The 27,142-nt window shown below is 34.6% G+C and overlaps 1 protein-coding gene across 1 annotated transcript in view; it reads left to right on the top strand.

Annotated features, from left to right (window-relative positions):
• The window catches only part of SPIDR (scaffold protein involved in DNA repair), a 436,331-nt gene that overhangs the window by 262,135 nt on the left and 147,054 nt on the right, over positions 1 to 27,142 (top strand).

Here is a 27,142-nt window from a genome sequence, read left to right as displayed (position 1 = left end):
TACATACTATAAATTATATCTTTATCTACACACATAATGGCTCACAAACAGCATGCTGGGTTTCACTGGCAGTTATGACTGCTTTTCAAAGATGTCATCATGCTCCTCATTTCTAAGGTCTACCTTTCTCAAACATACCTAAAGAATTTGAATGGCTATTTGTTAACAAGTAGTCATAGAATCATAGAACACTATTTTAAAACTATGTCTTGATATTTTGAAGTTTGACAAAAGGAAGAACACACTTCCTTCTTTTGAACACAACTCCATGCTTTGGGAAGTGGCACACTGCTGTAGAGGCTTGACCTGCACCTTAGAAAATCACTAGCTGTAATTGTCTAGTATGTTCTCCAACAATAAGCACAAAATCATTTAACTTTCATGTTTATCAGTGTTGTCTTATGCTAAAAGATGAAGAAATCATTGACCTATTTTGTGGGGTGCTCATGAGGAATAATTAACTGAATGAAACTCATATTTCAAAATATGTGGTATCATTCTCTACCTTTTTAACTATGTGTTCTCTAAACAATAGCAAAGAAGAACCTTGTCAACGTCTGCCTGATATTCTACATGAAAACCAAATGAGTATCAATGGGTAGTAGCCATCAGCTCTGATGTCTGCTCATGTAAGAAAAACTGAAAGTGATGAAGGAGCACTTAGGGGCTATCACACTGTACCCAAAGGATGCTTGGGAAGGGTCATAATCCTTTTGGGTGGGTAATTTATAAAGCTCAGGGCCAGAATTACCACATATATGTTTCTATAAAAGTACTTAACAGGGCTTTATTTATATATATTTATGTGCTTGTTGTCTATTTTTCTCAATTTATGAAATTCTAGATATTAAAGCATCTAAACTTTTTCTATGCATATCTCATTAGCTTAGATATTTAACGTTTGTTGACTAAATAAATGAAGTTGCTCTACTTTGAGGCAAAAATACATTCTTTACTCTGTAAACTTACACACAACACTGTCCATGATATGCTTTTTAAACTATGGTAAAATATCCATAACAAAATTTACCATTTTAATATTTCTAGGTATATTTATTGGCATGAAGTGCATTCAAAAAGTGGTGCAAACATCACTACTCTCCATTTCCAGAACTTTTTCATCATCCCCTAACTGAAACTCTGTACCCATTAACCAATAACTCCTCATTCTCACTCTATACTCCTTTACCCTCAGTTGCTGGTCACCTCTGTTATACTTTCTATCTATATAACTCTGCACTTTCTAATAATTTATATAAGTGGGGTCATATAGTATTTGTGTCTGGCTTGTTTTACTTGGCATAATGTCCTCAAGTTTCATCCATGTTTTAGCATGTAGCAGAATTTCATTCCTTTTAAGGCTGAATACATGTACTATTGTATGTATGTACCACATTTTGTTTATCCATTCACCTGTTGATGGACATTTGGATTGCTTCCACCTTCTGACTATTATAAATAATGCTGGTATGAACATTAGTTTACAGGTATCTGTTTGAGTCTCTGCTTTCAATTTGGGTATATATCCATAGGTGGAAATGCTAAATCATATGGTAATTCTATGATTAATTTTTTGAGGAACCTCCAAGCTGTTTTTCATGCCAGCTGTACCATTTACATTCATGAGGGTTCCAATTTCTAGAGTCTCAGTTTCTCAATATCCTCACTAACACTTGATTATTTTCTTTTTTTTTTTCAAAATAGCCATCCTAATGGGTGTGAAGTGTTTTTTCATCATGGTTTTGGATTTGCATTTCCTTAGTGACTATTGATGTTGAGCATTTGATACACTTGAATTCTGAAATCTCCCCTGTAAGCAGTCATTATTACCTACAAAATATGTCTGTGACGGAGATGCAAGGTGTTCCTCATTAACCCTTCTTTACTTCAATACCAGCCCTCCCTTTGCCCACAAACTCTAGTTGTTTGGTGTGATTTGTGCATCTGTGACAGAGGGATAGCCTTGGAGGACCGCTGCTCTCAGAGAGCTCAGAGAAAGAGAATGGGTTTTCCTCTAATTAACTAATCCTTCTACAGCTTATTCTTTTGCTATATATTTGTATCATGTCCATTAGGCATCCAAAATGATTATGTTCATTTACACTAATGTTAGTTTTCTTAGAAAAACCAAGTTTTTTGCCTAAAGCTATATATTATATGGGCATTAAATAATTGGAAAAGAAAAGGTTGTGAATTTACTATACAGTGAAGACATCTTGAAATCATGAAGTCAGTGAGATGTCTGAGTATTTCTCTGCTCGTAATTTTATAGTTTCATTATTTATATTTAATTCTTTAATACATTTAAATATGTTTTGGTGTATAAAATGAGATAGGGATCAACTTTAATGTTTTTCCAAATAATTTTATCAGCTTTACTTCCTAAGTAATTTCTCCCACTGACTTTAAGTGTTTCTCTTACCGTATACTATATTATATACTTCATAGGATTTATTTCTTTTCTCTGTATTCTCTTTTATTGTGTGGACAGTCTGTAAACCTTGCCCTAAATTAGTGCCTGGCTTCTTGTATGTATCAATTTAAAAAAAATATGCTTGATTGGGGAAAATGATTTTTTAAAAAAATTTAAAACAAGGTATATGATTAGTTTCACAGACAAACTAAACTAGTTAATAAATGCAAAGTCTGACAGATTTTTTAATTTTACCTATTATTTTAGGTTCTTGTACTCCTCAGTATAGCCCAATTCATGTGGAATCTTAGAAGTAGGATAAGGGTTAGCTACCAAAGTATAACCTGAACTTTATTACAAATAATATAGTCTTGTTGCCTGGACTTCGAATATAGAGTACCAGTTACTTAATTCTGTTAGCTTTCTTTGTTTCTTAGTTTTCCTGAAAAATTCTAAAAAGAAATTTTAGAGTGACATGCCTCTTATAACGCAGAAACTAATGTTTTATAAGTACTGTATTGATCAACTAGCTAATCCTTGACTTGCTAATAACCAATTTAACATATATAAGCTCCGTGGATGGCATGGACCTGTTCAGTTCATCTTTTTACTTCCTATCAAAACTAGTACACATTCTGAGTGTTTGATGTGAATTGAACAAAACTTGAACTATTGAATTTTATGCTTGTGTCATGCAAGCTCCAAGAAGTCTGTCTCAAGAGTGTTTGGTTTGTTCATTTTATAATTTAACTTTGAGAATATTTGTACCCTGGATTTTTTACTTTTGGTCTCTTAGCTGATTCCCACTTCTCTCAATCTAAACTTTGGCAGCCCAAGACAGTGTGTTAAAGATAGCATGAAAATTGTTGATTTGTTCCTTTAAAAAGAAGCTAATTATCTTCAATGCTTTGTGTAGATTATTTCCTTTAATCCCTAATGCAAGCATAAGAGAACTTTATTATGTTAAAGTTGGTTAGGGAAACTGAAGTCAGAGAGAATAAACAATTTGCTAAATATCCCACCACTAGTGGGGTCACAGAGCTGTGTGATACTGGGCATGTCTGACTCCAGAATGGTGTTCTAGTTAACTGGCTTCAGAAAAGAACTCTATCTTTGTCATAAACTGTTTTAGTGTTTAGCATACAGGTGACCTAGGAATGTCTAGTTTTCTTGAGTCTCTAGTAGTCTGTTGATGACCCTGAGGAAATTTAAGCAAACAGGATGAGGCTCAAAGAATTTTCTAGGTACATGGCTGCAGAACCGTGGCCTTCTTTTTGTGGGTGCAGCTTTACTTTGTCCATATAAATGTGGACAAGGTCTTGCTCTGAAGAAAAGTGAAAAAAAAAAAAAAGTCTTCACTTCTTCAGAGGGAAATGTGTATGTAGCGTTACAAGAATAAATATTATATCCAAATCATCTACCAGGAGAGAGGGTCCTAAAAGGGGTGTCAAATCAGAGACAAAAAATGGATAGAATCCATTTAGGCATTAGAAGCCTGACTTGTTTCTAGGAAGACTGGCTCCAAGGAAAGGTTAAGGATAACATTCAGTTTTACTGTAGAGATTTGATTGAAGTTGCTTTGACTAATAAGCTAAGAATAACTATGTTTCACATATCTTTCTTTCCTTACTACCTTATTACTTTCTCCTTAAGAACAAATAATTAAAACCAGAAATTTCTGTCAGGTATAATGGAATGCATGTTGCTGTAAATGGAGAAAATACAGAACCTGTAAGGAGGGTTTTGGAAAAAATGACAATATGGTTTTGTTGTTCTTTTAGAAGAGAGATCCATTTCGTATTTGGAAGCATTCCAGTTAGTTTTTGTAGATGGAAATCAATTGAATCAGCAAGATAGGGCAATATTTTGTATTGATGAAGGATGTTTCTAGTTCTTAGAAATGTATGAGCAGGAGAACAAGAATTTTAGTACTAAAAGGATCTTCCTGTCCCTGCCCTGCTCCGTTGTTTTAGATTAAGTATGTACTCTGTCTCTCTGGTTTCTGCAACATCCGTAATATGTGACTATATTTACCCACATGTGCTTCCCCTTGCATGGTCTCTTTCCTCAAATTTGTGAAAAAAGTAGTTAAAGCTCCTTTATTTTCCCATTTGGTTGTCAGCAGCAGGAAAAGCTGCTGAAGGAGTGGTCAGAGCCAGAGTGAAATGTGAGGGCCTGTGAGCTTAAAGGGATTGAAAGAGGAAGTTTCTGCTGTTCCTGGCTACCAGAGAATGACCTTAAACTGAACACTCTCCTGCCTCTACCATTTGCAGAGGTTGTAGGGTTCAAATGTGTTTATATCAAAAATCACAAAATATCACTGTGTCTTGCTCTTTTTAAAAAGACAACTAAAAGGAGATATCGAATTTTTAAAATGTGGTTTTAAAATCGATCTTAATATTATATTTTAAAAAGTGTTTTATTTACTGGATGTTCTTGTTTCGGATAGTTTTTTTTTTTTCTTCAGGCAATAATATTCTGTTTCTGAGAAAGCCTTCTGTAGCATATTATTTGTGAAATCTACAATAACCTACTGATGTTTCTGCCACATTGTTTTAAAAACAATATTTAAAATAAATAGTTTTTTTAAAGCAAATTTTCCTTTCAGAATTTAAACCTTAGTACTATTTAGCTGTAGTTTCACCTAAATTTCATTTTGTGTGTGTCCTAGTATTTTATTGAAAACCGAGTTTGTCTTATTTGACCCTGACCAGATTAGATTGAGGTCTTTAGTAGGATGATGGCCACAGATGTCAGTTCTGTGACCAAATAAAGACCGGTGTGGACTGAGAACCCGACTTGGGAGCAAGGCACATTCCCACTGCTCACAGAAGTTTGAAGATTGTGTGTGCTGTGGGGAAAAGACCAACTGATTACAGAGGTTTAAAAAGTGTAACTTAAACACTTGAACTATTTAGAAATTACTCAGTATAGTCACCAATTTAAATAAATTATGTAGAGTCTAGATCAATACAGGTTGCAGTCCCAGAGAGCTATTGTCCTTTTGACTTCAGTGCTAATTTTCCATGTTGGTTAGTGATACACATTACATTTGATTTCTGATATAAATCAAATTGCATCTAGGTTTGCCACTCGTTCTCTTTATTGTGTAGTGCTATATAGCCTAAAGATGCCTCTCAAATTTCTCTTTTAATAGTGATAACAGCATGAGCAGGCTTCTCAATAAGAAGTGCTAATTTCCTCAGGAAAACAGAAGTATGGTATACATCATTTCATAACCTAATTTCTCTGGAGTTAAAATTTTAGTTTTCAAGAGCAGTTGTGAAGTCTTTGCACAGAACTGCGGGCCCCTCTGTTTTCCTGTCTTTGGGTAAGGAGATGGTATCTTTGTTTACATCCCCATGAGAAATCACAATGATGGCTGGACTGAGTGTCATGAAATTTCAGGCATGGCTTTCTGTTATTGGTTTAATTCACAATCCTGAATTCCCAGCACTGAAAGTTATTTTAGGGATCAGTTCATTGGTATTGACACCTGAGTAGGAGTACCAAATAAAGAAAGAGCACTCAAGTAAATGTGAATTTCAGGTAAACTACAGGGTATATTTACATTAAGAAGTTATTCATCTGAAATTCACATTAACTGGTTGTCCTATATTTGGTAAATCTGGCAACTCTACACCAAAGAATTCATATAAAATAATATCATTGTGGGGACGAGAAATATTTCCCCCTTCTTATTCCTCACATAAACCTCTTAGGTTTGGACGCCTTCACTTCATAATTATTTTGTCTCTGCTCTCTTCCCATACATCCAAATTAAAATGTTTGTAACTGACATTGTTTCAGTGCCTGACAGCAATCCTTGTGGGCTTCTAGAAACACAAGATAATTTGGTAAGGTCTAGCCATGGGCAGCAGAGGGGTGAGGCCCTGACCCCTTCTGATACCTTTTCCCCTATCCTTCTCCCTATTCACCCCTCCCTCCCGTCCCCCCAACTGGAACCATGGACTCAGCATTAACATTTGTCCCTTCTCATAGTGACATCCCAGGCCAGCTACAGGCATGTAAACCTGGCACATTTCAGGGAGTGCTTGGGCCAAAGTAGGTGACTATCCTCATTCTCTCCAGATCTCAGAAGAGTTCTCATTTGAAGTTATTGAAATGACCTAGAGAACAGGTTGGGGGTTGATAGTGCGTGGTGTAAGAAGAGTGGTCAGAGGTTGGAAGGAGGTGGGAGAATTAAGTATTTTTAGTATCTTCTGAAACTTTAACAATCAGTATCCAAAGGAGAAAGAGCAGCGCTAACAATCCCTACCAAGGGTGCTGGTTGTGGGGATTCAGACATTTCCTCCACAACGTTGCTAATATTTGATAATTAAATTTAGTCTTTTGTGTGGACGTTTTACAGAGGAAGCTTTTATTTCCAAAGGACTTCATTAAAGGTGTACAGCCCACACTATGAATTAAGGATGACACACCCTGTTTTGAATTGCATTTCCTGATAGTTCTGATTGGAGGCATTCTTCCCGGACTAGGGTGAATTCGGTTCCAGTGTTTGCTTGTAAAATTGAATCCAGTCATTGTATTTGCAGTTTGGCTTCCTGCCTGGTATTAAAGTACAGAGCAAATTTCAGCAAGTTACTCCCTGATTCTATGTCCTCCATAAAGAGCAGGGAAAGGAGAGGGGAAAACCCAAAGGGTGACTGAGTTCATTTACTTACCATGCCAGAGGGCAGCTGTTTGTTGCTGTGCTATCACATGATTCTGTGGAGAATCCTGATATTCCAGTTACCAGAATAGGAGAGAGCCTTTAAAAAAAATTAGTCTCTCTTTATGATTCTAGCTTTAACAGTAGCTGCTTAATAAACGCACTTCTACTTTGCTAACAAATATAGGTAAAAAATAGGAGACTTTATGTTTCTTCCTCCTTTCAAAGTTTTGTTTAAAGAAAGAACTTCTTTAAGGAACAGTCACAAGGCAAGACTGTGACACTGCTGACTGGTCCAACCTGACTGTGCCCACTGATTTGTCCTGGAGGTAGCCCCATATCAGACAAGCTGCCTTCTGGATTTGTGAGTAAGATCTGCAAGTCTCACCTTTCTCCCTGGAATCATAGGATATATGATTCAATGTGCTCATTATAACTCCAAGCACCCTATGATGATACCTGACAAAACTTGGAAGATTGTGTATGAGAAAGGATTGTTTCTTAATTAAATATGAGGGGATCCAGAAGGATACAATGGCACCAGCCTGGGTGTCCATAGGAATAATGTATTTAGAGTCATTCCCCAGAGTTCTACTTGCCTCTTAATTTGGGAAAAAAGACAGAAAAGACGGATTGCCCATTCAGTGGCTGTATGTAGGGTCTGTTTCTTCACACTGAAGTAGTACTACAGAGTATTGAAATAAGGAGTGTTGAAATGACGCCTGAGGCTCAGTGTCACCATATTGGTGATGCTGCAACATGTGTATCACTTGCTGCCCTGATTTGGTTATTTAATTCTAGTCTGGCCCATTGGACTAAAGCCAGATTACCTTTTCTTCAGACTTAGTTTTATATAATTGGAAGAAATTCGAATGTTTAATTGAATAAATATCAAGAAATTTTTAGTTTATTATTAACAAAGTAATAGGAGTCCTGCTAACTTGCTACTACTTTGCTAGGTGCTAAGAAAAAAATGAGAACATTTAAGACACAGATTTTGGTCATGAAAATTACAGTCTTCTTTTGGATGGGAGCCTTAAAAACCAGCACATAAATGAAAATAAAATATTGAGTTCCTGCTTGCATTTTTTGTGGAGATGGTACATTCAGCTGCCTGGTGTTCAGAAGAACCAACTGTGCAGAAACGAAGAAATGATTGACAAGATTCACAAAGCTAGTTGCAGGTTAACTGAACGTCCAGGAATGCTAACAAGACTGTGCTTAAAGGGCCAAAGTGAAGCAATCAAAAACAGGAGTTCTGACTTCCCGTTTCTGGCCTGATATGTAAGGAACTTGGAAGTCATCACTGCTATTTTCACAACAAGAAAAAAGCTGAACAAACAAAATCAACAAATCTTTTAGATCCAGTAGAGTTTTGAGGTCATGGGGCACACTACTGCCCCGCTCCCCCCAATTGGAGAGACAGACAAGAGGATGCAGAGTATCACAGCTTCTTGGAGCAGAAGCCAAAGAGTAAGAACATCCACTAGAACCAGTACCAAAGTAGAAAAACTTTAACTGTAATAGACAAATTCCTGGATACTCAGTGTGGACAAGCTTGAGAGTTAAAAAATCCAAGAGGCCCCAGTCTTGGCGAGGTGGGGGCACATACTTTTGTGAGCTTTACCTCCAGGAGCCCTACCAGTTCTCACAGTGAAAATCAGAGAAAAATTTTCTCATGCTTCCAGGAGGGGAAGGAAAAAGTAGCCATTTTGAATTATGCCACAGCATTCCATTCTTAACAGGGCCTGCCCTCAGGAAAAGCTCTTTAACCAGAGCCTAACTTATGGTTTTATCAGTGCCCAACTCAACTTAAGGGAAGGGTAATACCCAATTCCAGGTGGCTAGTTTTACTGTCTCACCTAAGGAGGAAAAAGGCTAAGAAGCAGTTGTGAAGGTCACAAAGTCACAGTCCAGAGGCATAGTCTCACTAAAAGACTGAAACCGAATCATAGGGCTTTGAGAACACTTCCCCTCTCCCCACAACCTTACCGCCACATCAGTAGGTCTGTATAATAGCAGAGGAATAAATCTGAAAGAACTGTATGTCTCACCTTATTTAAGAAAAAGTCTATAGAAAGTACAGACAAAAACATGGACACCAGAAAAAAATTTCGCTCTTGACAACTACAGATACAGCAACTAGTAAAGATAGAGTAACTCGTAGCCTGATAAACATAAAACCTCATACAAAAAGCCTATATTCCTCAGTTCCTTTGACCCAGTATATCATATCTGGCTTTCAACAAAAAATTACAAGACATTATAAAGCCAAAAATTATAGTTTGAAGAAAAACAGTGCAAGCAATAGAACCAGACTTAGATATTATAGAGATGTTGGAATTAATCAGACAAATTTAAAGCAACTGTAATTAATATGCTAGGGACTCTAAAGGAAAAAGTGGACAACATGCAAAACAGATGGGTACTATAAGCAGAGAGATGGAAACTCTAAGAAAGGATCAAAAGGAAATGCTAATAATTAAAAAAAATAAAAATAACAAATGAAGAACGCCTTTTATGGGCTCATCAGTAGAGTGGACATAGCCAAGGAAAGAATCAGCGAGCCAAGATGGGAAAAACAACCTAATTGTCCATTGATAGATGAATGGATAAAGAAAGAGGCGTTATATATATAAAATGGAATGCTATTCAACGATAAAAGAATGAAATCCTGACTTTTGCAACAACATAGATGTATCTTGAAGGAACTATGGTAAGTGAAATAAGTCAGACAGAGAAAGACAAAGACCATATGATCTCACTTATATGGGGAACCTTAAAAAAAAAGAAGCAAGACATAACTTTGTTCATTTCTGTTCTTGTCTCTATCATTCCCACTGCTCGTTGAGTTTATTTTGCTCTTTTTGTAGGTTATTGAGGAAGAAGCTTAGATTATTGATTTGAAACTTTTCTCATGCATGCATTTACTGCTATAAAATTCCCTCTCAACGCTGCTTTAAGTGTATCCCACCAAATTTGATGTGTAGTATTTTCATTTTCATTCAGTAGAGTGCATTTTTTCAATTTCCTTTGAAACTTCCTATTTGACTCAAGGAATTTTTAGAAGTATGTTATTTAGTTGCCAGATGTTTGGAGATTTTTCTATTAATTTTCTATTAAAAGACAAGAAATAGTTTTTGCCTAAAACTGAGTAGTTAATATTATAAAGTACAGACTCATGACACATGAAGTAGATTAATTAAAATTAATAATCAAATATATAGTGATTAGATTTGCTGTGCACATTAACAAAGAGGAATAAAATAGAATAAATAGTTAATGTTTCATGCTATCAGTTTTAGTAAAAATATAAAAATGATAAAAAGGGCTGATTGAAATTATTTTAAGAAACAACTGGAAATATTCTGTATATTTAAATACCCTTTGTGTTTAAAAATACATTACCCAGGTTAAATTTCAAATGCATATGTTCCATTATTTTGATCATTCAGAAATACCAGGCTCCTATCTTCTAGCTCTTGGTCTAGAAAACAGGGTATAACTTCCACCACCCCACCCCGCCAATTTTAGATAGTCATGATCTAATCTATAGTGCTTATAAGTAAACAAATGGTATAATCGGTTCCATTTTTATTGTCTTTTATCTCTGCTTTGCTTTGACTTTCTCCCACTCTGCAGGCAGGATAATTATTTTATAGCCCTAAAGCACAGATTTCAGAAGAAGTTGTATATTTATTCTTAGGAATAAAAAATAGAAAATGTGTTAGAAATGAATCTAGCCATAGCACTCCATTATGTAAAATAACCATTCCAGGATAAGAATGACTTTCTGAAGGAACTGAGAAAAATTCATTTCAACAGATATCTGTTGGTACTCACCATGTACCTAGCTAGTATTTACTGCATACTATATGAGGTTTAAAAAAAAAAAAAAAGATATAATTCCAGCCCTTCACATCACTAAAATCTCATTGAGGAAATAGGCACATTCTACAGAAGGAACTGGGGAGACAGACTTGCCTGTAATGATGTGGTCTAATAACTTTTCATTTGATTCATCAACAATTTAGTAATATGATAAGAACTTTTTAAAATTCTGTACTGCTGACAATATAATTGGACTCAGATCCTTCCTGTGTACATGCCATTTTAATGGAAGTGATAATAGTTGGGATTGGTAGTCGGGTTATATTTATTCCTTGAACTATACAGTTACAAAAAGTGTAACATACACATAATAGGACTACCACAGAAGAAAGACCTGTGGTTTCCTATATGTAACTTGTCTCCTTTCAGTGAACAGTGAGACATTCTTGAAGGGTTGGGTATCAAAAAACTCTGTCCATATGAGTTTTTACTACGTTTGGTAAAAATCACAGTAGCATGGAAAGAACATAACTGTCACAGCAAAGCAGTCATGGACAGTTCTCATCCATCAAGTAAGAATGTTAACGGTACCCTATCCACCTGACAGGAGGTTCTGAGAGCTGAATGAAATAACAGAAGCAACATTCTTAGATAAATAGAGATGACTCAGGCATGATAATGAGTTTTTATGTGACCCTACTCAGGTGCCCACTTCCTAAAGCTTCCTGGGTGCTGGATGGGTGTTTTTCTGAGTCATTGGTTTAGCTTGCCATGACAGTTGTCCCACACTGATTCCTATCCTTCCTCCACCCACCCTGCCTACTCATTGGCCTCATTCTCTTGGGGAGATACTGGGTGTGATCTCATGCTCTAACTACAGGGCAAGCAGTGCCTCCCAAGCCAGAAATATAACTTGAAACCTAGATATCTGGGCTGAAAAATTCCTGCTTTTTGTTTTCTGGAATATATGTATTATAATAACATATATGGCCTTTGTTTTACTTCAATAATGAAGTCTTATGGTTAGACATAAACAGATAATGCCCAATCTACATGTCATAATTTAAAACTAGAGGTGAATGTTTAAGACTAGAAGTTGTCACAGGTAATTATAGTGGCGGGAATAAAGCTTAATAAGTTTAAATTAGATTGTCTGCATGTCCCCGGCCTTGCTACTTTTTACTTTCTGACCCCAAAGTACACACTTCTAAAGTATGAATGGGTTATTTCCTGATAGTTCCTTTCTTAGAACTTAGACTGCATTTGCCCTAAGCATAGTAATAGAAATATGGCTCCTTTCCGAAGCCAGCTTCCAAAAGTTTGTTTCACACTAATGCATTCTAACAGTTTATTGATAGTGGAACTTCAGCTCCCCTTAACCACATCTATAACATTATTTTTTTGAGAAAAAGGATTTTGAATCTAAGTCCAGATGCTATGGACATATGTCCCCCTGGAGTGGGGAGAATGAGAAGGATGGAAGCAAAAGGGAGAACTCTGGCTGTTTGGGGATAAACGTATCTTAATATATTGGAAAAACATTCCTGAACACTGAGACGTAAGTCTTTTTGCCTTGTTTTCTAGAAAAAATACCTGTCCAGGCCAGCCACTGCTCATCTGTTCTAAACTGGTAACAAAAGGCAGTCTCAGGGAATTATGAGTGGCAGACAGTAAAGGATAATTTCTTTCATGCTAATCTGTACACGTTTGGTTATTTCCTAAATTAGAGGCAAGTTAGAAACTGGTTGTATGCTCATTGATGTACATAGTTCTCATTTTTTTTGAAAATATAACAAAATATGTTAGCCGTATCATTGTTACTATGTTAAATCATAAATAGCCAACAGACAGAACTAGTGTAGGCTTAACTCTTCCTGTGTAGCCTGTACGCCATACTGCATGGCTATGTTTTAAATTCTTAATTTATGATTTTGGTCAGCATTATGTATTGATTCATGTCATTTTGAAGTTAATGAACCTCTGGCGTATTATTAAAGACATCTAAGATCTTTTTAGATATATACCAAACTTTTGAGTTCTTTAATTGATTTAAGGAAGCCAGTTTTATACTTTACTTTGATGCTTCTGTTGCAGAAAAGTGCTGACTGAGTACAGTTCTAGCATTCTTAAGAACAGAAAGAGCTCTTTTCTATAACTTTGATACAGATTCTTATATCATGCAAATATAAATAGTATGTCATGAGCTTTTACAGGGCTGCAATTAAACACAAATTACTCCTCTCCCCCCTTCCAAAAAAAAGTAAAGGTCCTGCAGTGTCTTAATTCCAGTAAGATACTGGTAGATAATGGGCAAATTAAGTTTACACTCAGAACTTATGGATGATTATTGTCTTTAGAAACCCAGTTTGAATTCTACATTAGCCTTATAGCAAGCCAGTGAAATATGAACTGGTGTATCTTGTGCAGTATCTGACCCTTATCTGTAGATTTTAATATCTTTTGTGGTTGTTGGTAATGCTGTTTGAGTCTTTGCAGAATGCTTGCTCTTATTTCTCTGGTTTGTCACTAGTTAATCATGGAGTATTCCTTTAAACAATTAGCTGTGTAAAACAAGAAGAAAATCAAAACAGTTTGGGCCTAACAAGGTGAGAAAAGTCACTTGTGTGAATAGTGGACATTTTTAAGTTACATAGTGTTTGGAATAACAATGATTTAGTACTGAACATATTTGTTACATGTAACTACCTGAACCTATATTTTAACGTGTCATCTAACTAATGCATATTATATTTTTTAAAGCAATTTTACCCTCCCTGGATGCAACCATCTAACTTAACTTACACATTCTTTCATGCTTTGTGTAGCCCAGGTCAACCTGAGCCTAGTCACTTGGTCAACCATCCCATGCCTCTACTTCCCATCTATAAAATGTCCATGACAGCATAAAGAAAAAAATAGACATTTTCCTAAGGAGGGGTGGTCCTGATAACTGGAGAAGTCTTTAATTTTTATGCAGTGGTAGTTGAGAAGACGGGGATCTCAGTAGAGGTTGACACAAAAGCATTTCCTGTGCTTATTTGGAGTGGGTTTAAAGATGAAGATAAGGGGCAGCAGCATATGGTGCCATGTTCATGGGATCTTGCTCCCCTTCTGAAGAAAATGAAGTGAAATAAAATATGAAAAAAGCCTCTGTATGGTAGCATCTTATATCTTCCATGACCCAAGTCCAAGTTTTCTCTTTTGGATAGGTTGACTTGACCAAACACAAACAGAAACTTCAATTATTGATATTACTTTTATGTAACTTGTGAATGATTGCCTTCAGATAAGAACAACATTTAACATAGCGTTATCTGTTTAACGTGAAATGCTTATTCCCTTTGGAGAAAATACATAGATACTAACTTTTAAAGTGGTAAAATTTCCTTATGTTATGTTGATAGGCCACACCTAATAAAATTTCACATGCTTTTATCAAAAGTAGTCATTCTTGTTGGCTGAACTAAAGAGCATTTCATAATTTTCCCTGGTATTAACACTCTCTTTTAGATTATAAAACGTAAATGTCAGTGTGAAGCTTGACATTTGCCTAACTCTTCTGATAGAAATTGCTATTCTTTTACCTTGTGGGGTATTTTTACAATTTCGACTGTCCTTTCCAAATATATCTTCATATGCAATACTGGTGGCCCAAGGGGAAGACTTCTCTCGACTGATTGTACAGATTCTTAGGGCCCAGCAGTTGTTCTAGAAGTCTTCAAATCAGCCAATTAAAGTTTCATTCGGTACCAAGCAACCAAGCTTATTCATTTTTTCTCCAACTTGCAGCTGTCCTCTTGTATCTAGTAGTTCCCTTGGGATTCTCAGTTTCCTGAAAAGCCTTCTAGTTTCAACCAAGTTCAAACTATACAGGCAGTTTGCCAAAAATCTCCTGGGTTTGCTAAGGGACGAAAAGTCCAAGAACCCCAATGGAATTGCTTTTACATATTACACCAGAATTACAGAATTACACCAACATGTTCATTATGGCTGTTTACTTACTACTGATATTTTTTCTTTTTTCTACTTTTCTGATTTTCCTGTCCCCTAAATGGCCATTTATGACTTTTATAATCAGAAAAAACTTCTTTACCACTTATGAGTTAGTATCTTTGTATGTTTTCCTCTAAAGAAATAAGCATTTCACTTTTAACAGTCCTTCTAAACTCCTTGCCCTCAAATGAAACTGAGTCAATTCTTTCATGCCCAGAAGATGTCCTTTTTAGGTATTGTATTACATTGCTTAAGGCAGAGTTAGATCAAACCTAGCTTCTGTATTTCCTGGCTTTGTAAATCTTAGTAAATAAATCTATGTCCACTTTAGTTTCCTCAACTTTAAACTTGTGAAACTAATGGTACACGCTTCTGGGATGGGTGTGATGGTTCATTTAGGTAAAGCATGAAGTGCCTGATAGGGTACCCGGCGGGGAGCAAGTACTTCATAAAATCTGTGCTGTGGTTTTAATGATGACTTAAACAGAACATGCATTCAAATCAAACTTGAGGCATGCGTCCAGGTTACATTACAGTCATAGATGCTTAAGGACAGGGACAAGTTCTGAGAAATGCATTGTTAAGTGATTTCATTATTGCAGGAACACCATAAAGTGCACTTAAACAAACCTAGGTGGTACAGCCTACTACACACGTAGGCTACAAGTCTGGCCTACAAACCTGTACAGCATGTTACTGTACTGAATACTGTAGGCAGTTGTAACACAATGGCATTTGTGTATCTAAACATAGAAAAGGTACAGTAAAAATATAGTATGAAAGATAAGAAATGGTGCACACGTATAGGCTTTTACCATGAATAGAGCTTACAGGACTGGAAGTTGCTCTGGGTGAGTCATTGAGTGAGTAGTGAATGAATGTGAAGGCCTGGGACATTAGTGTACACTACTGTGGACTTTATAACACTGTACACTTAGGCTGCACTAAATTTATTTTTAAAATATTTTTCCATAATAATTTAATCTTAGCTTACTATAACTTTTTTACTTTATAAACTTTTAATTTTTTTAAACTTTTCAATTCATAATAACACTAGGCTTAAAACACAAACATATTGTACAGCTATACAAAAAAATATATTTTTCTTTATATCCTTATTATATATGCTTTTTTATTTAATTTTTTTCTTTTTAAAAATTTTTTGTTAAAAACTGAGACACAAACACACACATTAGCCTAGGCCTACATGAAATCAGGATCATCAGTATCACTGTCTTCCACCTCCACATCTTGTCCCACTGGAAGTTCTTCAGGGGCAGTATTGGTCATGGAGTTGTCATCTTCTGTGATAACCATGCCTTCTTCTGGAATATCTCCTGAAGGGCCTGTCTGAGGCTTTTCTTGAGGGCATGTTACTACATTACATCAACTACAGATCTCTAAGCAATAAGAGTTTTTCTACTCCATTGTAATCTTATGGGACCACCACTGTATATGCGGCCCATCATTGACTGAAATGTTTTTAAGCGGTGTACTAAGGCCTGTGAATTGTTGGTCATATCTTTGTGGAAGCATATCAAATATAAGTGTTTCTCAACTCAAGTATTGTATTTCGGAGTTTCCACATGGAACATCCAAGCAGAATTACTCTAACATCCTGACATTTAATCCCAAAACCTCCTCAGTACCTTCTTTCATCACTTACTATGAGCCCTTCCCTCAGTCTAGTTCCCTCCAAGCCATGCTCTCCTAAAGCTGTGCCTCATAAGTCTCCTTACCTCAGTGACTTGACAAATCAGTCAACAGCCTCTCTTTCCCTTTCCAAATTTTACATTCTGTTTTCAGCCCATTGCAGTTCATCTTCAGCTGTACTTCTCTTCGGAGACTGGTCACTCAGTAGTAAATTCCTGACCAACTAATTTTGAAATCTTTTGGCTTTTTCCAGCTTGCATTCTGTTTGACTCCTCTGCACCTCTGCTATTATTGACCTGGGATCCGCATGGCCTGGTTACAGTGTTTATCTTTGCCTCTCCCCCAGCTCTCTCCCGCATCTCCCCTATTACCGACCACTGCTTCTCCCTGGCCTCTGCTCCTGCCTCTCCCCTGCCCCTTTTCTGCCTCTCCTATAGGTCCCTCACTTCTTCAGTATGCACCTCATGTTATCTCTCCCAGTGGCTGCTTGTCTCCTGCCCATTCCATATGTAAGTTTCTGTGGGTTAGCATGGAGCTGTATAAATAATGGTTTATATTATATTATATTTATTATATATATATTTTATATTAATTATATTGATATAAATAAATGCATGTAATGACATCAAGCAGTGGAATACTGAATTTTCTTTGTGAAGCATGATTACAACTGTGACATAATCAGAGAAAGAGGTAAAGGAATTACACCAAAGTATTCATTGCAGTCTATCTAATGAAGTTTTTTCTCATAAAATAGGCTTTTTTTTCCTTCTGTCTTCCCTTTTTATGTATTTTAGAATCATCACATCTATGAAAGTATAATTTCACCTAATGATAACTATAGTCTTAGACATATTTTCTTCTTCTTATTTGGCATTATATAATACAGATTTCCTCATTCTTCTGACTGGTATTTGTGACCATCTTATGTCATAATAATACATTGGTTTAAAAGATATCCAATTTTAAATAACTTGTTTATATTTTAATGTTTTGTCTTTGTTACAAGACACACCTATTTTTAGGATTTAGTTATAGGGCATGGGGGGGAGGAATATTTATTCATACTCCTTGTCATAGTCCCATCTTCCATACCTTCCAAACCTTACCTCTCCAACTTTGCTCTTGCCATCTAGTCTGAGTGCACTTCAGGTCTAGTCTTCATCCACTTTATTAGGAAAGTTTCTGACTATAGTCTAGTGATAATATCTCTCTTTTGATTTATGACATTCTTTTCAGCAAATATGCTTACTGGTATTTAGAATCATTGAGCTAATTAGAAGCAGTACTTTTCTGGTATTCTTTATCAGTGAATAAAAGAAATGAGCTAATACTCATCAAGGACAATGACATATTTTGTTCTTTTATGCCCATTGTGACATGAATTTTTTGCAAAACACCAAGAGGGATGCAATCCAGGGTCACACAGGTCTTCTTGAAGCCCAGGTCTATCTGATTTCAGTGCCCATATTCTCTCTGCTAGACCCCACTTGTCAGTCTGCCTCTAGGTACTTTTTAGTTTGATGTGATGCCTTTTGTTTATTTTTGTTTTTGTTGCCTTTTCTTTTGGTGTCAAATCCAAAAACTCATCATCAAGACTGATGTGAGGGAGTATGATGTCTCCAGCTTTTTTCTTCATTTTCAAGATTGCTTTGGCTATTTGGGTTCTTTGGTGGTTCCATACAAATTTTAGGATTGTTTGTTCTAGTTCTGTGGAAAATGCCATTGGAATTTTGACAGGGATTGCATTGAATCTATACATTGCATTGGATAGTAAGGACATTTTAACGCTATTAATTCTTCCAAACCATGAGCATGGAATATCTTTCTATTTATATGTTTTTTTTATTTCTGTCATCAGTATCTTCTAGTTTGCAGTGTATAGGTCTTTCACCTCTTTAGTTAAATTTGTTCCTAGGTATTTTATTCTTTTAGATGCAATTTTCAGTGAGATTGTTTTCTTAATTTCTCTAATAGTTCATTATTAGTGTATAGATAGATACACAACAAATTTTTACATATTGATTTTGTATCTTGCAACTTTACTGAATTTGTTTACTAGTTTTAACAGTCTTTTGGTGGACTCTTTAGAGTTTATAATATTATGCCATCTACAAATAGTGACAGTTTTAATTCTGCCTTTCCAATGTGGATGATTGTTATTTATTTTTCTTGCCTAATTGCTCTGAGTAGGACTTCCAATATTCTGTTGAATAAAAGAGGCAAGAGTGAGTATCCTTAGAGAAAAAGCTTTCAGTTTTTCACCATTCAGTATGATGTTAGCTGTCGGCTTGCCATATATGGCCTTTATTATATTGAGGAATGTTTCCTCTGTATATACTTTGTTGAGAGTTTTCATCATATGTGGGTGTTGAATTTTGTCTAATACTTTTCTGCATCTATTGAGATTACTGTATGATTTTTATACTTTGATTGTTTGTGGTGTATCATGTTGATTGACTTGCAGATGTTGAACCCTCCTTGCATTTCAGGAATAAATCCCATTTGGTCATGGCGTATGATCTTTTTAATGTGTTTTGAATTCTCTTTGCTATATTTGTTGAGGATTTTTACATTTATGTTCATCAGGGATATTGGCTTATCATAGTATCTTATGATCCTTTTGTATTTCTGTGGTATCATTTGTAATGTCTCTTTTATTTCTGATTTTATTTGAGTTCTCTTTCTTTCTTGGTGAATCTAGCTAAAAGTTTGTCAATTCTGTTTATCTTTTCAGATAACAAGCTCTGAGTTTCGTGGATTTTTTCTGTTGTTATTTTGGTCTCTTTCATTTATCTCTGATTTTTATTTCCTTTTGTCTACTAACTCTGTGCTTCATTGTTTTTGCTAATTCCTTGAGGTGTAAAATTTGAGATTTCTTATTTCTTGATGTAGGCATTTATTGCTATGAACTTTTCTCTAGAACTGCTTTTGCTGCATCCTATAGGTTTTGGTATGTTGTATTTCCAATTTAATTTTTTATTTCTTTTTGATATTTTCTTTGACTCATTGGTTATTCAGTGGCATGTTGTTTAATCTCCACATATTTGTGAATTTCACAGTGTTCTTTTTTTGTAATTGATTTCTAATTCTATGCCATTGTTCTCAGAAGAGATGCTTGATGTGATTTTAATCTTCTTAAATTTATTAAGAATTTTTTTGTAGCCTAAGATGATTTATTGAATTTTTTTGTAGCCTAAGATGATTCCATGTGCATTTGGGTAGAATGTATATTCTGTTACTTTGGGATTTATGTTCTGTATATTTATCTGTTAAATTCATCAGGTCTAATGTATTGTTGAAGGCCAATGTTTTCTTATTAATTTTTCTATTTGTATGATCTATCCATCAATGAAAGTGGCATACTAAAGTCTCCTGTTATTAATGTCTGTTTCTTTCAGTCTGTTAAAATTGGCATTATATACTTATGTGCTTCTATATTGGGTGCATAAATACTTACAGATGTTATATCCTTTTGTTGAATTAATCCCTTTAACATTATGTAATAGTCTTGTTGTTATTACAGCCTTTCTTTTGAAATCTGTTTTGTCTAAAATAAGTATAGCTACCACAGCTTTCTTTTGGTTTCCATTTGCATGGAGTATCTTCTCTTGCTCTTTCCTTTATGGTTTGTTGACTTTCTTTATTGATATGCTTAGATTCCTTTATCTTTTGTGTATCTACTATAGGATGTTGCTTTGTGGTTACCATCAGGCTTACGTATAATAGCTTATATACATAACATGGTATTGAAAGTTGATAACAACTTAAGTTCGATTGCATTCTAAAGTGCTACATGTTTAATCTCCCCTGCCCACATTTTATGTTTTTGACATCACATTTAATATATTTTTATCTTGTATTCCTTAACTAATTATTATATAGTTATATTGAGTACCTTTTTATCTTTTAAACTTCATACTAGCTTTATAATTGATTAACCTACCATGTTGAATTTCTAATATTTTTGATATAATACAGAAAAAATTATATCTTTTAAAATGAATGGAGAAACCTGATTATCCCATCATTATAAAACTTCAGATTATTTTCATTTTTTTCTTTTAGTCTTTATTCATTTATATCTTTTTATTGTTGCTATTAAATTAACCATTCCATATTACATTGTTTTTACTTTTTATTAAACACTTTATTTATGATTCTATAGTTTTTATATACAGTTTTAATATTTGCATAATCCTTCATGTTGTTATCCCATGAATTATTTAATATTTAATAACAAGACTTTGGTCTTAAAGGTTAAAAAAGAATAAAATTACAAGTGGCATATTTTTTCTATTGGAAAATTATATAATCAGAGTATATAAGATATAATTATGGATATGAAACCATTTATATTCAATTTTTTTTTCCTTAAACTGGAAACTCTTTTTTTCCTCCTAATATTAAATGATTTCCTTCTCTGAATTTTCATATCCAGTCACAGGTGCAGATCTACTTCCTTTTCCTTCCTAATGACTCATACACAATTTTAAGTGCGTAGTCATAGAATCGTAGGACTAGAAAGGACTTGTAGGGTCCACCTCCTTACAGGGGTGACAGTCCCTTGACATAAGTGGATGTCTTTTTTATCTTGATGATCTCCTTTTTGAAAGAGTTCAAACTCTTTGGAAACATTGTTATATCTTTTAAATCATTCTTCTGCTTTTCAGTTTATCTTAAATTACATTTACTATATTTTAAGCCTCTGTTGCTTAGTAGTCATGGCTAACCTGCTACATGCAAGGCATGATATTAGGTACTAATAAATTATATAAAGTTTCGGTCTTGAAGACCTTTCAAGCCATTTTTGAAGATTGAATGGGCTCACTATCACATTAAGGGCTGTGGATTTTATTCTGTATATTGGAGCCATCAAGGATATTTAGTGTAGATGTGACAATGGAAGTATAGATTTAATCTTTAGTTCTGGGCAGAAATGTTTTATTTATCACTCCCTCAGCAAATATTTTTTTCACATCATATTTTACTTGTATATATATGGAACAGATAAGTAAGTGGAAAACACAGTTTATTCTCTCTTTAGAAGGCTTTAATACATAAATACATAAGTAATTGTAGTATACAGCAGTGAATCCCATGCAGGTAATAAAGAAAAGGGAAATTGCATTTTTTCTGGTTGCACTTAACTCATGAGGGCAGAGAAAGTGGGGATTAAGCTGGGTTTGGAGGATAGGCAAGATTTCTAAAGTATGTGATTTCTGTCTCTGCCATTTTTTATGAAGATCCTTCTATCTATAAAAACATTTTCATTTGGACTCCAAATGCCCAGGTGCTTAGAAAAACAAGGATGTATGGTAGAAAGGGGCTGGAAATTAGTAAGCTAAGTTATAACAATTGCTTTGCCATTAGTAGACTCTCTGTATGACTTTTGAACAATTCATTAACATCCTCAAACTTTTGTTCTCTTATTTGAAAAATGAGGAATCCAAACTTGATGATCTTTAAGGCATTTTCTAGCTCTTTTGAGTTCTGTATGCAGAGTATAGTGGTTAAGAGCACAGAGATGATGCTAAACTGCTTTGTGCCCCAGATCAACCATTTCTCATCTCTGATTAGTCTCATTACTCTGTCTTCTCATCTGCAAAATAGGGATCCTAATAATACACTCCTTCAATAGGTTCATGTGAGGAAAAAAGTAGATAGAGCACAGACTGAGCACTTAATAAATATTAGCTATATTTGGATTGATATCAGGGAAGATGGCAGAGCAGGAAGCTCCAGGAATCTATACCTCCACCGGGGGTGGCGGGGGGGAACTGTTGAACTGGCAGAACTGTCTGAGGCAACTACTTTAAAACTCTGGTTTTAGTAGAATATTTGTACCATCCAGGGGACAACTTGATAAAAACGCTGGTGAATTTCAGTAAATGTTGGTCAAACTCAGATTTCACACTGTAGCAGCTAACATCCTACTCTTTCACCCCGTGAGAGGCAGCTGTCAGGTGGTAAGCATTCCTAGTACAGTTTGCTGAAGCCAGGGTGGACAGTGTGCACTTTGTCCTCCAAAAATGAGTGTTGTGAATTTTGATTGCTGATTGCTGCTTTGGTCATTGAGTATATGGGAGAGAGTTCAGCCATTGTTCCACCCCTTAGGGGCTGAAGTGGCTTTCCAGCTATGAGAATATTTAATACCCAGGACCCATTTTTTCCCCTGTTTTGGGCGTCAGACATGTAAAGAAACCTTAGTCAAGTCAGTGGCTGACTGCAGAGTCAGAAGAAGAGAAACCTACAACAAGGAATACACACTTTGCAAAACAATTTGGAAGAATCACAAAAGGACAGCTCCAGTCCTCAACAAGCAAAAATCATTTCTGAGGAATGGAAAAATTAGATTTCCATTGTTGCCATAGCATAATACAATAGCTAATTTTCAATTAAAAAAAATTACAAAAGAACAAAAAGTTAAGGCACATTTACAGGAAATAAAAATTTCACAGAAACTATCTCTGAGATAGTGCACACATTGGAACTCAACTGAACTCATTAAATTAATTGTTTTAAATATGTTGAATGAGTTAAAGGATACCATGAACAAAGAATTAAAGGGAATCAAGAAAACAATGTCTGAACAAAATGAGAATATCAATAAGGAGATAGGAATTATAAAAAGGAACCAAGCAGAAATTCTGGAGCTGCAAAGTATAAAACAAATGAAAAACTCTCTAGAGGAATTCAACAACAGGTTTGGCAAGACAGAAGATCAGCAATCTTGATGATAATACCATTGAACTTCTCCAGTCTGAAGAACAGAAAGAGAAAAAAAAAAATGGAGAAATATGAACAGAGCCTAAGGGACCTGTGGGAAAGCATCAAGTATGCCAACATACACATCGTAGGAATCTCTGAAGAAGAAGAGTGAAACAAAGGGGCAGAAAAAATATTTGAAGAAATAATGGCCCCAAACTTCCCAATTCTGAAGAAAAACATGAATACACACATCCAAGAGCTCAGTGAACTCCAAGCAGGATAAACCCAAAGAGATCCACACTGAGACACATATAGTCAAATAGTCAAAACCCAAAGACTAAGAATTTTTAAAGCAAGAGAGGTGACTTATGTTGTACAGGGATCCTCAATAAGTTTGAGAACTGATTTCTCATGAAAAATCATAGGCCAAAAGGAAGTAAGATGACATAAGTCTCGAAAGAAAAAAACTTTGAACCAAGATTGTATATCCATCAAAACAATCTTTAAAGAATGAAGGAAAAATTGAAACATCCAGATAAAAACTGAAGGAGTTCATGACCAGTAGACTTTCCCTTCAAGAAATTCTAAAGGGAGACTCCTTCAGGCCGACATAAAAGGATACTAAACAGCAACTTGGAACCATAAGAAAAATGAAGAACAGTATTAATATAACTATGTAAGTAAATATAAAAGCCAACGTTATTGTACTTTTGGTATTGTTTGCAGTTTCTCTTTACTATATAAAAGGCAAATGCATACACCAATAATTTTACATCTTTGTTAATGGGAATGTAATGTATAAAGGTGTAGTCTGTGACAATAACAATATAAAGAGGAAGAGATGGAGATGAGCAAAGTGTTTCTATAACATTAAAACTAAGTTGGTATTATTCAAACTAGTTTATAATAAGTTTAAGGTGTTAATTGTAATCCCCAAGATGTAACCACTAAAAAAAGAAAAATACACTGAAAATGAAAGAATTAAAATGGCACACTAGCAAAAAACATCAACTGAATATTTAAGAACTATCAATGGAGGAATTGAAAAACAAATATATAAGGAATGTAAGGAAACAATATATAAATACCAAAAACAGATTCCTCTTTATCACATTAAATGTGAAATGGATTAAAAGGTAGCAATTAGCAGATTGGATTTAAAAAAAAACAGTACTCATCTATATATTGTGTACAAAAGACTCAATTTAGACATAAAGATACAAAGATAATGAAAGTCAAAGGATATAATAAAATATTCCATGCAAATTACCAAAAGAGAGCTAGAGTGGCTAAATCATTGTCAGAAAATATCAACTTTAAATCAAAAAAGGTTATAAGCATAGGAAGGACATTATATATTGATAAAAGGTTCAATATATCAAGAAAAGAGAACAGTTATAAACACATATGTACTTATCAAAAGTGTTCATGGATTGGAAAACTTAACATTGTTAAGGTGACAATACTAGCCATAGCAATCCACAGATTCAATACAATCCCCATCAAAATCCCTTTTGTGTTTTATACAGAAATAGAAAAACCTATCCTAAAATTCATTTGGTCTTCAAGGGACCCTGAATAGCCAAAATAATGTTGAAAATGAAGAATAAAGTTGGAAAACACACACTTCTGGTTTCGAAGTTTACTGCAAAGCTACAATAATCAAAACAGTGTATCCTTGTATAAAGATAGACATATAGATCAAAACGGAAAAAAATGTAAAACCCAAGATAAACTCTCACATATATAGTAAATTGATTTTTGACAAAGGTGGCAAAACCAGTAATGTGGAAAGGATAGTCTTCAACAAATGATGCTGGATAAAACTGGATATCAACATGCAAAAGAATGAAATGGACCCATGCTTTACACAATATATAAAAAGTAGTTGTAAATGGACTGAGGAAATAAATATAAGAGCTAAAACTATAAAAACTTTGTAAGAAATGGGAAAGTTTTTATAACGTTGTGTTTTGCAACAATTTCTAAGATGTGACATTAAAAGCACAGGCAGCAAAGGAGTGATATGGATGAATTGGACTTCATCAAAATTAAAACTTTTGTACAATCAAAGGATGCTCTCAAGAGAATGAAAAGGCAGCTTACAGGATAGAAGAAAATAGTTGTTCATCATATCTGCTAAGGGATTAATGTCTAGAATATATAAAGAACTCCTACAACATCAACGAAAAAAAACCTCGAGTTATAGAAAACACCATAAACACATGAGAAGGTGCTCAGCATCATTAATCATTAGGGAAATGCAAATCAAAACCACAGTGAGATAGTATTTTATCCCCTTTAAGATCACAGAAACAGAAAATAACCAATGTTGGTGAGAATGTCAAGAAATTGGAACTTTTGTGCCCTGTTGGTGGGATTATAAAATGGGGCAGCTGCTCTGCATGCAGAAAATTTTGACAGTTCCTCACAAAGCTAATTATAGAATTACCATACGGCCCAGCTGTTCTTCTCCTAGATATGTACTAAAAGGAGTTGACAACAGGGCCTCAGTTTCATATACACGAGTGTTCATAGCAGCATTTACAGTAGCCAAAAGATAGAAAAACCTAAGTCTCCTTCAACAGATGAATGGATTAATAAAAGTAGTATATATATAATGTGGAATGTTATTCAGCCATAAAAAAGAATGAAGTATGATGCATACTATAAAATGGATGAACCACAGAAACATTATCATAAGTGAAGAAGTCAGAAACTAAGGGAAAATATTGTATGATTTCATTTTATGAGATACCCAGAATAAAAATTTGTAGGGATAAATATTAGTTTAGAGATTAACAGGGGTTAGGAGTAAGGGGAATGTGGAGTATTGCTTAATGATTACAGTTAATGATTATAGGGTGATGAAAAAGTTTGGAAATAGATAATAGCAATGCTTGCACAACATTGTGAACATGATTAATGCCGGTGAATTGTATACTTTAAAATAAAGTGACATTTTATGTTATATATTTTATTTACAAATTTAAAATTAATAATGTATCCTAAAAACCATTTGACTTTATACTTTAAATGGGTAAATTGTATGTGTGAGTTATATCTTAATAAAGCTGTTTTTTAATTGTTATTCATATTGCAGCTATTAGTACTACTTAAAATAACAAATCTCAAGCTGTTTTAAAATTTTAGTTCTAATCTTATCCTGGTACCTTCAGCTGAAAATGTTCACTTCTTCAATTTGCATGTTAGTTTATTTGTATCTCTCATAACTTATCAATTTCTACCAAGTGTGATGTATATTTCCAGTAGAGGCAGTGAGAATCATATCATGATCATCTCAATAGATCCAGGAAAAACATTTGACAAAATCAACACCTTTCTACAATAAAAGCATTCAACAAACTAGAAATTGAAGAGAGTTTCCTTAGCCTGATAAAGGGCATGTACAAAATACCTACAGCTAACACTGTACATAATAATGAAAGACTGAATGTATTTCCTTTGAAATCAGGAACAATAAAAGGATTTCCACTTTTACCACTTCAGTTGAACATTTTACTGGAGTTTCTACCCAGGGCAATCCAGAAGTAAAAGGAAATAAAAGGTATAGAGATTGGAAAGGAAGAAACAAAAACTGTCTATTCACAGATGACATTATTTCAAATGTAGAAAATCTTTAGAAATTCACTAAACTATTAAAAGAAATGAGTTCAGCAAGGTTGCAGGATACAAAATCAATATCCAAAAATTAGTTGTATGTACACTCGCAGTGAAAAATCTGAAAATTAAGGAAAAAATTACATTTATAATAGGATCAAAAAGAAAAAACAGGAATATATTTAACAAAAGAAGTATAATACTTGTACACTGAAAACTATAAAACAATGTTTAAAGAAATTAATTTT

This window comes from Pteropus alecto, unplaced genomic scaffold (assembly GCF_000325575.1).
Source record: "Pteropus alecto unplaced genomic scaffold, ASM32557v1 scaffold201, whole genome shotgun sequence".
NCBI classification, from domain to species: domain Eukaryota; kingdom Metazoa; phylum Chordata; class Mammalia; order Chiroptera; family Pteropodidae; genus Pteropus; species Pteropus alecto.
The sequence above is the reverse complement of the archived record's forward strand: the minus strand, read 5'-3'. Positions and strand labels throughout refer to the sequence as shown.